Source organism: Astatotilapia calliptera, chromosome 6, assembly GCF_964374335.1.
Source record: "Astatotilapia calliptera chromosome 6, fAstCal68.1, whole genome shotgun sequence".
Taxonomy (NCBI): domain Eukaryota; kingdom Metazoa; phylum Chordata; class Actinopteri; order Cichliformes; family Cichlidae; genus Astatotilapia; species Astatotilapia calliptera.
This window is the reverse complement of record NC_137427.1, coordinates 42,558,595-42,571,094: the sequence shown is the minus strand read 5'-3', so window position 1 is coordinate 42,571,094 and position 12,500 is coordinate 42,558,595. Positions and strand designations below refer to the sequence as shown.

Sequence of the window (12,500 nt, the reverse complement as noted above, 5' to 3'; positions counted from 1 at the left end):
ACTGAGATGTTTAATAACCCTTATAACAAAATCCACTTTGTTTTGCTATATCATGTTGTGTATGATATGTTTTTATTAGATATTTTTTGTATCACATTTGATACATTGGGTGTTTTTGGCAACTTTTTGTTAACAACAATGTTAATTTTAGACAAAAAAAAGAGTTTTGTCGATAGCACTTTGAAAGTATGGCAAGTATTGATCATGTTGATGAGATAGAGGTCATTAAAGGGTTAAACTCAATTTGCTGTCCAACAAGTGCAGGCAAAATAAAGGCGTGTTTCCTCAGGGTCAACACAAACCTTTAAAAACACACACAAACAAACGTCAATTAAGCAACCTCACAAACACACACACTGCCCAAGACGTCTAGCTGTAAAATAGCCTCTCACTGGCTGTAAGCAGCAACCAGTGGTTAATACCAGTTTGGTAAAAGTGACTGTGTAGGAATGACAAATAATCAAAACTAAGGTTGAAACATTGCCACACAGTCTTGGGTGTAGTACTGTATATGTCCTAAACAGCAGTTCAGCATTCTAACAGCTTGTGGGAGAAAGCGGTTCATTCTGCAGGTTCAGTCTGTAGTAGGGCTGGGCGATATGGCCTAAAATCAATATCACGATAAATTGAGCAGTTAACCTCGATAACGATAAATGGACGATAACCACCCCAAGTGCCAAAGAAACAAACGTTTTTGTTTTCTTCATTTGATGGGGCTGTGGCAGGCAGCATAGTTCCTCCAGTTATTTTGATAATATTATTCCCCCTAGACCTATTCATTGCAATTATATTATTACCACTTTAAAGGACTGTAAAATGTCACTGAAAATAAATGAAGACAATAGTAGTAAGTACTTTTAGTGGTTAAGATTTATTAACTGAACAAAATAAAAAGTGTAGGATACAATATGTAACCATGCTCTCTAAAAAATGTGTATCCCTTGTAAACAAAATAGTTTAATAATAAATATGTTTCACATTGGCTATTCACAAAGTAAACAATGATTGTGCAAATGTAATGTCGTCATGGACAAAGGCCTATCTCTGCTAAGGCCTTGAGGTACTAGAACTTGTAAACAATTGAACACAGAAAAAACGATAATAAATACTAAGCACTGCCATGTGACTCGTGAAAACTATAAACTCTTAAACAAAAACATTAAATAGTGCTGTTTGCAAAAAACTTCAATAGAACACTGATAGTTAAAATTAGGCAGGGCTTGAACAGGGCACTTCAAAAAGGGGCAGCAGCAGACTTGGTATCCTGAGCGGTTCAATCAAACTACTGTTGTAGATGTTTACCTGAGTAGTGTTTACTCCAGGTTCTTGCTAAGAAACACAAGCATATTGACCATGTCAGGTTTCAGGCAGGATCTTTAATTTACAAAGTTAAAAAGGGTTGGCACAGTAATAAAACATTTTAAAAATCATGTATTTTGCTACATTTCACAGCACAACATGATCAACACTGGCTCACAATAAGTCTTCTGTAGAAACTTTCTGGATACACTGCTGCTCAGCAGTCTTAAGTATTTTATGCCTATATAAACATTATTCAAACATTAATACTTTCAATTTTGAATATGACGCACAGAATTAAAGTCACTTTAAAACACACCAGATGTCACCACCCAAATATATTAAGATGTACACACTTACCGATTGCCAGGTGCAGCCTGTGCCCAAAACATTGCACCCGTGTCCATTTATTGAGCTTGACAGCTTTCACAATATTTGGGCCGTTGTCAGTTGTTATAGCAACAAGGTCCTCTTCACTGATGTCCCATGCAGACAGCATCGCTCTCAACCCCTGTCCAACCATCTCCCCCGTGTGATCAGATGGAAAATAGGCCGTCTCGAGCACTCTGGTACGCAGCTCCCATTTGTTGTCGATGTAATGAACTGTGAGACTAATATACGGCTCCATTGTACGGCTGGACCAGAGATCGGATGTGGCTGCAACGTGCTTAACGTATCTCAATTCAGCAGCAACCTTTTCCCTCTCTGTGCTGTACATGCTGGGAATGATAGTTTTTGAAAAATATTTTCGTGATGGGAGTTCGTATTGTCAATTATTTTCATGAAGTGTCTGAACCCGTTGCGTTCCACTGTAGCAATAGGAGCCATGTCTTTTGCTATGTGGTAGCCTATAGCATTTGTGATTTCTTGCCATCTTTTTGAAGTTCGCTCATATAGTTGAGTACTAGCAAATGCTTCGGTTATTGACCGCTGCCTGGTGGAGGAAGACGTTTTTGCTGGTCCTACTCTCTTCTCGCTTTGAGCTTTTTTTATGTCTTCGAATTGAATCACATGGTTGTGCTGCAGGTGGTGGAAGAGGTTGGTTGTGTTACCTTGACTTGACGCAACAGTCTTTTTGCAGAGTTTACATTTAACAATTTTTTGATCAATATCATCCTTGTTGAATCATAAATGTTGCCAAACGATTGATGATGCATTTTTTTTGTTAACAAGCGTCTCCTCTTCCTCCTCCACCAGCTCTACCTCCGTCGCTGCTGCTTCAACATTTAAATCGTCCTCCATTTGTTCACCCGTGTCTCGTCTTTTTACAGGTAGTAGAGTCATGTGACTCCACCCCGTCAAGTCTGTAACGTAGCACAGCGTCTTAAAGGGACATGAACATCGCCAACCTGCACATGCCTTTTCTTTTTTTTAAATACCGAATTTACCGACATGGGCAAAATGACGTCGATGAGAGTCATAAATTTCGGTAACGATAACTTTTTGATATATCGCCCAGCCCTAGTCTGTAGGTTCAGTCTGCAGGTTCAGTCTGTAGGTTCAGTCTGCAGGTTCAGTCTGCAGGTTCAGTCTGCAGGTTCAGTCTGTAGGTTCAGTCTGTAGGTTCAGTCTGCAGGTTCAGTCTGTAGGTTCAGTCTGCAGGTTCAGTCTGCAGGTTCAGTCTGCAGGTTCAGCCTCTGTTAACGTGGAACCGTTTGCCTGATGGCATCAGTTAAGAACATTTATGGATACGGTGTGAGGGGTCCTTTATTATGTTTAGTGGCCTATTCCTGCAGAATCTCTGGAAGAGGTCTTGGACAGAGGAAAGGAAACTCTCGGCTGCTCCAACTAGTCTCTGCAGTCATGTTTTGTCTGACATACTGCAGCTAGAATACCACGCTGACACACATTATGACAACCACACCACTTAAAAAAATTCTGAGGATGCTGGTGAGGAGAGGGACTTGTTTCAAACTCCTTTCTTTGCTTTTTGGATCACTGAGATTTTCTGATGCTAGTTCAGACCTTGCAAGATCTCCACACCTAGGAACCTGACATCTTCCTCTCCCTCTACTGATTGGCCGCTGATGGTGAAGGGGGGAGCATGCTTGATCCACACCTTGTGAAAGTCGATGATCACCTTTTATGTTTCGGCTACATTTAGCACCCGATGGTTCTCCCTACACCAGCCCTCAAGGTGTTCAACTTTTTTTCAATGCAATGATTCATCATTTCCACGAATCAGTCCCACCACTGTGGTATCATATTCGAACTTAATGATTAGGTTACCCTCATATCTAGATACACAGTTGTATGTTAGCAGCATAAACAACAGTGGGCTGAGAACACAGCCTTGAGAAGATCCAGTGCTCAGTGTAATAGGCTTGGAGTTGTTTTTCCCAACATGGAGAGACTGAGGTCTCTCAGTCAGAAAGACCAGGATCCAGAGACATACGGTGGTGTTCAGGCCAAGTAAGGAGAGTTTCTCTATTAGTCTCTGTGAAATCATGAGCTAAACCCAATGTACAGGAGTCTGGCGAAGGTATCTTTCAGGTCCAGATGGGTGATGACCGAGTGTAATGTGGTGGACATTTTTTCCCAGTTTAGGTTTCTTTAGTTATTTGTCATCCCTCATTGCCTGTTTTGCCACTACGCCACTTTGTTAATAAACATCACTAGCATTGGTTCTGTGACTGTTTTTGCTGGGGGGTCCGAGGAGCCCGTCCGGCCATCATCCTCGCCTGCAGCGCCACCCTCGCCTGCAGCATCAGCATCATTCACCCTCGCCTGCAGCAGCAGCATCCTCCGCTTCGCCTGCAGCACCCTCATCCTCCGCTTCGCCTGCAGCAGCCTCCGCTTCAGCTTCTGCCTCGCCTGGTGCTGCGGGGCCACGCCGCCTTCAGGTCCCCAACTGCCGCCTCACCATCGTCGGTCATCTGCCAGGCCGCATGTTGGGCATCATCGCCACTGTGGACGACCTCCTGAACGCTGCCGCTGCCTTCCGCGCGGCCGGCCTCCAGACTTGTGTCGCCGTCACCACTGCCTTCCGCATGGCCAGCCTCCGGAGATGAACTGTTCTGGACTGCTGTGCCGCCGTCCTCCGGGTCGGCCTCCCGAACTGTTTTGGATCTGCTCTCTGTGCTTCGGGGGGTTTCCTTTGGTTGTTTTTGGACTCCTGTGTGTTCTCCTGCCTGTTGCTGGTTCGTCTGTGTTCCACGGTGTCTTTTTCCTTATCTGCGTCTCTCTGCCTCTCACACTGTTTGGTATCATCTCAGGTTTGTTATTTAGTTTTCCCAGTTTAGGTTTCTTTAGTTATTTGCCATCCCTCATTGCCTGTTTTGCCACTACGCCACTTTGTAAATAAACATCACTAGCATTATCATCTACTGCCTGCATTTTGGGTCCTTTCTCCCTCCAACACCACATGGCTCGCCTTGGCAGACGTGACAGTTTCGTTACTGGCCTGCTATGCCTCAGAAGTGGTTTGTAAGCAGACACCAGCATAATGAAAAGTTGATCAGAGCAGCCGAGGGGTGGGTGGGTGTGTGTGTGTGTGTGTGTGTGTGTGTGTGTGTGTGTGGGGGGGGGGGGGGGGGGTAGTCTTGCATGCATCTGGGTGGTTTGTATACACAAAGTGCAACATGCTCCCTCCTCTGGTTTTAAAATCCACACATTGCTTGAACTTAGGGAGCACAGCCTTTAAACTGGTGTGGTTAAAATCTCCTGCAATCACTATGAAGCTATCCAGGTGTTTAGTTTAGCTCACTGATGGCGTTGTGTAGCCCTCCAATTGTCTCAGTAGGAGTAGCCTTAGCATTAGCGTCGGAAGCTACGTAAACAACTACAATAACCGTGGTAAATACTCTTGACAGATAAAATGGCCAACATTTTACAATAAGAAACTCTGCCATGTGAGAACAGTGTTAGGTAGCTAATGTGGTACACCAGGTTATATTTCTATGATGCAGAGACCCCATCTTGGCTCTTACCACTGTTAGCGCCTCTGACTGTTTTGAACAGATGCGGCTACTAACTAAAGATGGCTAGCTAGGATACAGTCTTTCATCCAAATATTGTCACTTCTGGCTCAGAAAAGCAAACATGGCAGTAACCAAAACATTAATGTTAAAGCTTTAAAATTGCGATTCAATAACCAATGGATGACATCCAGTGATTAAATGAGTTTTTCACGCAGGCTGTACACTTCCTGTCATGGTTGGCTGTGTGGCAGGCGGGCAAGCAGGAGTGGTGGATCCAAAATGCAGGACTCAGACACAGAAGTTCAACTTAAAGCGCAGCTTTATTGCTGGAAAACCTCTTACTAACTAAACTCACCAAAAGACAAACAAAAACGCTGGTGGACTAAAACACTGAAGCAGAATACTGAACTGGAACTGGAACTAGAGCTAGAGCTGGAGCTGGAGCTGGAGCTGGAGCTGGAAACAAAACACTGGTAACACGGAGGCAAAACACACACAGCTTGTTGAGGGTACGACACAACACTGACACAGAGAAACACAGGGTCTAAATACACTGGGAAGTAACGAGGAGAATGAGACACAGAAGGAGAGCACAGCTGGGGGAAATTAGAACTGACGAGACAAGCAAAGCAGGACACATTCACATAAGTCACGGACCTTCAAAGTAAAACAGGAAGGATCACACAGAGACGCGAACTTGACACAGTGGAGACAGCAACTAAGAAACACAGACGTAAACCATAAGGCAGAGGACTCTAAGAACCGAGAGACACAGAGGGGAACTCAAACATGCAGACACAGACTTACACAGAACAGAGGGGACATAGAGAAACATGAAGGGCAAGGGATCGAAACTAGAAACCATAGAAACTCACACAAGTACAATGATACAAAAATTACAAAGAACTGAAACGCTGGGTCAAGAGACCCAGGACCCTGACACTTCCAAACTCTGTACTCTCCCAAATCTAACATCAAGCCCTCATTTAGTTTATGACCCATCATTCATCTACATCTACAGCTAATTGTAGTTAAACATAAAATGCAATCACAGGGTTAACAATATTTGTTTGGGATACTTGACATATTTAGGATGTTAACGACATCTTTGAGAGTTTTGTAATATCTATTAAGTCAATAAGAAGTGTCCAAAGTGTTCATGCAGACAAATATTCTGGCCACATCATAGCCAGGTTATTCTTGAGGGAAGTTAGTTTGAATTGCTTATCCATCTTAGTGTCACAGGTGTTTCTATAACAGCTGACATACAGGTAGACAAATGAGTGGGCACAGTCTGGACAGACTGCCAGTCCTTTAAACTTTAGTAACGTGAACGGAAAAGGAGAAAAAGGCAGCTGAGGGGCCAGTTAGTTTATGGCCAGGTATTTTTGAAAAAGATACTGAAGTGGAATATGTAGCTGCAACAAGTGGTGCTCCCACCTGCAACGTGCGGTTCGTCAGTATTACCTGAAAGATAATCACCTGAAAAACAAAGCTAATTAAAGCTGCTACCACAGGCTACATTTCTTGAGTCCTCAGACAGAAACTGTTGAGAATGAAGATGAAAAAGTTGTCAGAGAGCTCATCTTGTTCTTGACACTAGCAAGATAAACAGGTTATTAGCCCTCTACAACAGTCAACCAAAGGACAATGGGTCATATACAGATGACTTTCTAGAGGTTCATTAAAAGAAAAAATCCGTCTTTGGAAAATTTCAGAGTCAATATGAAATTTCTATTTAGCACATAGAATCCATGTAGGCCTACAGTAATTATCAAGGTCACAATGTTCAATTAATGACAGGACCTCAGCTAATGATCATCTGTAATTCTAATTAGACTGTTCTCTAATAGGGCTGTGTGATTAACAATTAGAACCAATTATAAGAAGGGCTCTTCAATTAATACGTGCCTGTGGGCAATATGTGAAGAGAGAGACAGAGAGAGGAAAAGAAGGCAAAAGTGAGAAACCAGCAGATGAATCATGGACTGATTTTGTGTAAAGTAGTGTTTTAGTGTGTAATCAAAGGCATGAGAGATGCTCAATCACTCGACCAAACAATGGCCCAAAACAATAAGGAAGGATTTGTAATTACATTCATTACATTACACTAAGTTCATGCCAGGAGTTTGTTACCCAGAAATGATGACTGTATTATATTTTGGTACATTAACTCATCAATTTAAAAAAGTACAAACATCTACATCAACATAACAAACCACCACATAAATCGAGGAGATGAATTAGTGCGGTTGCTGATTTTGTTCAGATCTTAGAGAGGAGATAAACTGAGACGATGACGATGAACTCTTAGATCCAATGTTCCAAAGACACAGGGAAGAACAACTTCCACAGGTACTCTTAAACCCAATCACATCCATGCACACCTTATCATCCTCTCTCTCTCTCTCTGTGACCTCACTGCAACATGAGTTAAAACATAGTTGAAACTTTAAAATCACTTTGTTACATTTTCTTCTTTTTTGTCTTGTACTTTTAAGTGATTTATTATTAATTCCATCACATATGAAAATGCTTTCCTTTATGTCTCATTCGGCTAATTAATTCAGTTCAATTCAATTCTATGTATACAACAACAAATCACAACAACAGTCGCCTCCAGGCGCTTTATATTGTAAGGTAGACCCTACAATAATAAAAAGAAAAAAGAGAAAACCCCAACAATCACATCAAATCCTATGACCAAGCACTTTGGCGACAATGGGAAGGAAAAACTCCCTTCTAACAGGAAGAAACTTCCAGCACTGCCAGGCTCAGGCATCTGCTGTTACCGCTGAGAGAATGAAGACAAGACAAAGACATGCTGTGGAAGAGAGCCAGAGATTATAATGAGTAATAATTAAACGCAGAGAGGTTTATAAACACATGAGTGAAAAAGGTGACCAAAGAAGAAACACCCAGTGCATCATGGGAATCCCCCGGCAGCCTACGTCTATTGCAGCATAACTAAGGGAGGATTCAGGGTCACCTGGTCCAGCCCTAACTATATGCTTTAGCAAAAAGGAAAGTTTGAAGCCTAATCTTGAAAGTAGAGATAGTGTCTGTCTCCTGAATCCAAACTGGAAGCTGGTTCCACAGAAGAGGGGCCTGAAAACTGAAGGCTCTGCCTCCCATTCTACTTTTAAATACTCTAGGAACAACAAGTAGGCCTGCAGAGCGAGAGCGAAGTGCTCTAATAGGCTGATATGGTACTACAAGCTATTATTCAAGACCTTGAGTAGCCCTGAATTTTCATTATTTCAAAAAAAGAAGAAAAAAACTGTCCTTAATCAAGCACTTGAGTCCAAGTAGTTTTGGGAGTTGGTTTTTAATAAAGTTTACTTACTTAAAGCCCCACCTTGTTAAACTTAGCTGACCACATTTTTTTGGAATGCTGAGCTCAATTTCACAAGCCACAGCCGGGCCTGATCAATACCAGAAATGTTGAATCAATAAATTTCTTACATATAACCTGAATGACAAAGAGGTGTAAGCTGTAAGATCACAGAAAGCAACAATTTATAGAAACTAAAGAACAGAGAACAAAGTCACTGTCAGTCTGGAACTTCAACAGATCCTGGTGAGAGTCATTATCCACAAATGAAGGTAAACTTGGAAGAGTAGTGAACCTTTCTTTTAGTAGCCAGTCTCTTAAAATTATTCCAAGCGCAATAAAAAAAGAGAGTGGGGCAGTGAAAACCACTGCTGACAAAAAACAACACAAATGCTCGTCTCACATGAGCCAAAGATTGATCCCCCGAATATTTAGAAACATATACTACAGACTGGTGTGAATAAAGTTAAACTCCTGGCAAAGAAAAAAAAGAACATCATGCCAACAGTCAAACATGGCAGTGGTAGCTTTAGAGTCATGGCTTTGCTGCCTCAGGACCTGGATGACGTGGAACCATGAACTCTGCTCTCTACCACAAAATTCTTAAGAACAATGTTTGTGTCCTGAAGCTCAAGTTCACTTGGTTTAGATATGAATGACTCAAAGAAACTGAAATGATGGTTTTGGAGTGACCTAATCAAAGTCCTACCAGATCAGACTGACATGCTTTGATATGACCTTAAACATATATATTATTCATAGTCAAAAAACTCCAGTGTGGCTCAATAATTATTCTTCCAAACTCGTTGCCAAACACATGATTGCAGTTCTAAGCACAACTGATAATTAGGTTCAGGTGGTATATATGTTTTTACATACTGCCAGGCAGCTTTTTCCCCTTAATAAGTGAAAACATGATTTAAAAAATGCATTTTGTATTTACTTAGTTTATCTTAGGTCTTTGTCTAAGTTGTTTGATGATCTGAAACATTAAAGTGGAACAAATATCCAAAAGAAATGAAGAAATCTGATTTTTTTTTTAGGACAGCCCAATTGTTGAATATGAACTTAAGGATTTGGGTTTCTGAATAAAGACATATTATTGGAACTTCACAAAAAACATGGAAAGTGAAGTAAATAGCAGAATAAAGCGTGTGCATGTGTGCAGCACAAATCGATTACAGCAGAAAGAGACAGACACGGATAATCAAGTGTGAAATGATTGTAAGCGGTGCTCTTAGCTGAAAGTAGCCCGCTGTCAGCCCTAACTAATCTTGTAACAATATCACTTCATATGCACTATTTTCAACCTGTTTTACATTAAGACACTTAACAATCATCTGGTCTTGATTACAATGGAACTGACACAAAGAGGATTAGAACCATGTTGATGCTTGTTTAACAAAAATGTAGTCAAGTGTAAATGTTGTATCTGCTATAACAACACATTTCTACTCACAATATCTACTCACACACATCGCCATGGTGACATAATATTTTTAATTTACGTGCATTTCGTCATTTAACTTTGGTTTCATTCTGTGCCTCATGTGTGTCTGGTACAGGACCACCTCACGGAGTTATTTCAGAAGAAAACAACAATGTAACCATGCCAGTAAATAACTTTGTAACACAGTAAACTGGCAAAAAGAAACTTTAACATATAATATGTATCTTGAAAAAGTGTTCATGTTCACCAAGCATAAATTAGGATGTACTTTAGCTTTAAACTAAGAATCACATTTATTAGAAAATGGTAACACTTGGTTCGACACCTGTCTTGTGTGTCATTAACATAAGCCCCCTGCACAAAGCAGGACCCAGTTGTGTCCTCATCAGTGGGGGGAATACCTCAATGCTTCAAAGTGGTGTGTGCATGTGTTTGTCAAAGACAGCATGACGACCTCTAAATGCAAACCAACCAATGCGAACCACTAGGTGTCCATAATACAGCCCTCACTTATTCTGCACCTACAGTTTTGATCACTGTCACCCACATTATCGACTGCAGTTACAAACTACAATCATGAATTTGGTCTAAAATGAAATAATATGTAACAATAATATGTCATGTTAACAATTGCTTAGTAATAATGATTGGTTGAATTTCCTTATTGAACAAACTTCCTTAAATAAAAGAAATTCTGTCCCTTAAAAACATTTAAGCACAGCATATTATTATTATTATTGAGTTGATTTAAGTATACAGTTGGCTTTATTGCTCCTGGTTTTATTGCAACGAGATGACACAAGGTCAATGTTTTTCATTATTAAGTCTTCTAGTCTGTGATGCAGCATCACACTGCTGCTTAGAGTCCCTGCAGGCAGCACCTGATCATTCTTGGAGCTCCAGCATGAGTTAATTGAGTTTTTTATTCTTTTGGACACGATTGGGAATTCTTGTGTCCTACCACAATGGATTTATGGTGCACTGCTCCCTCTACAGTCCCTTGTCTGGATGCCATGCCTCCCCCTCCTGGCTTGGGTGATGTGATTTGTTGCAGGGCATGGATGCGTAAGGCCTTTCTCTGCTTGCCCACATGTTGCAAACCTCAGGTCATCCCTGTGACCGTGATGCCCAGTCCTTGTGCCTGGCTCTCTGGGGCAAGGTGGGCACCTCTTGCTCTGTCTTGGGGTGGTGGAGATGTCGACCTGTGCTGTTGAGGGTTTGCCCTGTTTGTCAGAACCGATGTCCTCCACAGGCTTCAGGTCTCTATGCTGTCCGCAGGCTTGAGTGATGCTAGCTGTCCTGCTTCTTGGATGCTTCTACAATCTAGGTGGGAGCAACATGTGCTGTCTGGCCTCTGCTGAGCCTGAACAAGAACGCTGAACACTGATGGAGATGTTCCTGCATGTTTCTGGCTCAGCACATTACCCCACTAATATCAACTATCAACGTTCAGTGTTGATTGTGGCAGTGTGCGGTTTCTGAGCTCACAGGTTCATTCTGTGTTTCGATCATTGTTACTTGAATGTTTTATCTGTGGGATTTATTGTGTTACATTTTGCCCTCTTTGATACACAACATAACAGACCAGAAAAAAGAGGACTGGCAAAGATCACATACACATGTGTATGTTGGTCATCCTTGTCATGAGGGCCACAAAAATAAAGAAGAAAGAAAATAAAAAAGAATATGCCATTGTTTAAAATTTCACAAAATGATCAAGACAAATAGTTGATATTTTATTTTGGAGTGTTAATCTAATCTGAAATGACATCGTGACCTAACAAAAATCTGGGAGGCACAAATGTTTAATTCTCTTTTTATTGTCTTCAGAGAAACTGAAAGTCGTTTTTGAATATGTTTTTCCTAAATATCTGTATTTTCTCTCGTCTCAGCTGAGGCCACCATTTCAAAGTCGTCCACTTAATGGGTTTGTGCAATGTGCAGCACAGTGGGGAACTGTATTCATTTGATGCCTATAGACTGGAGCAAGCAATGAACTGCTGTCTTTCATCACTATGTACTTGTTACAATCTTTCATCTGGATTATTCATTTTTTTAAGAAGTCAAGCCTCCAGATGACAAATATAGTACAGAAACACAGCACACTGCTATAGTCTTTGAGCAGTTCTGATCCTGGAATTTCTGCTTTAAAAACACCGTTGCTTATGTGCACCTGTCATGCTCACAGTATGGCACAGGTACTCAAAGCAGCCATTAGTTACCATGGCAATCCAGTTTACTGCAGCGTGGTTCAAACAGCACAGGTTAAGTCCATCCTTAGCTCACTAATTTCAGAATTCCTCATTGTACGTTCTTCTTCAGAGTGACTGTCATCACGATGAAAGAGACAGAAAGACTTTTTACATCTGTTTATTTGCAGTGACGAGCTTCTTTTAACTGGGTCTTACCGTAAATACTGACACACACGAATCTGCAGGAATCAAAGGGGAAAACAGATTTGTAGGCAGCGCCAGTCTTAGGATGGCGTTTATCATTC

At 41.3% G+C, this 12,500-nt stretch overlaps 1 protein-coding gene across 6 annotated transcripts in view; it reads right to left on the bottom strand.

Moving 5' to 3' along the window:
* tenm3 (teneurin transmembrane protein 3) overlaps positions 1–12,500 on the bottom strand; it is a 229,339-nt gene that overhangs the window by 113,100 nt on the left and 103,739 nt on the right. The gene's annotated exons all lie outside the window — the stretch shown is intronic.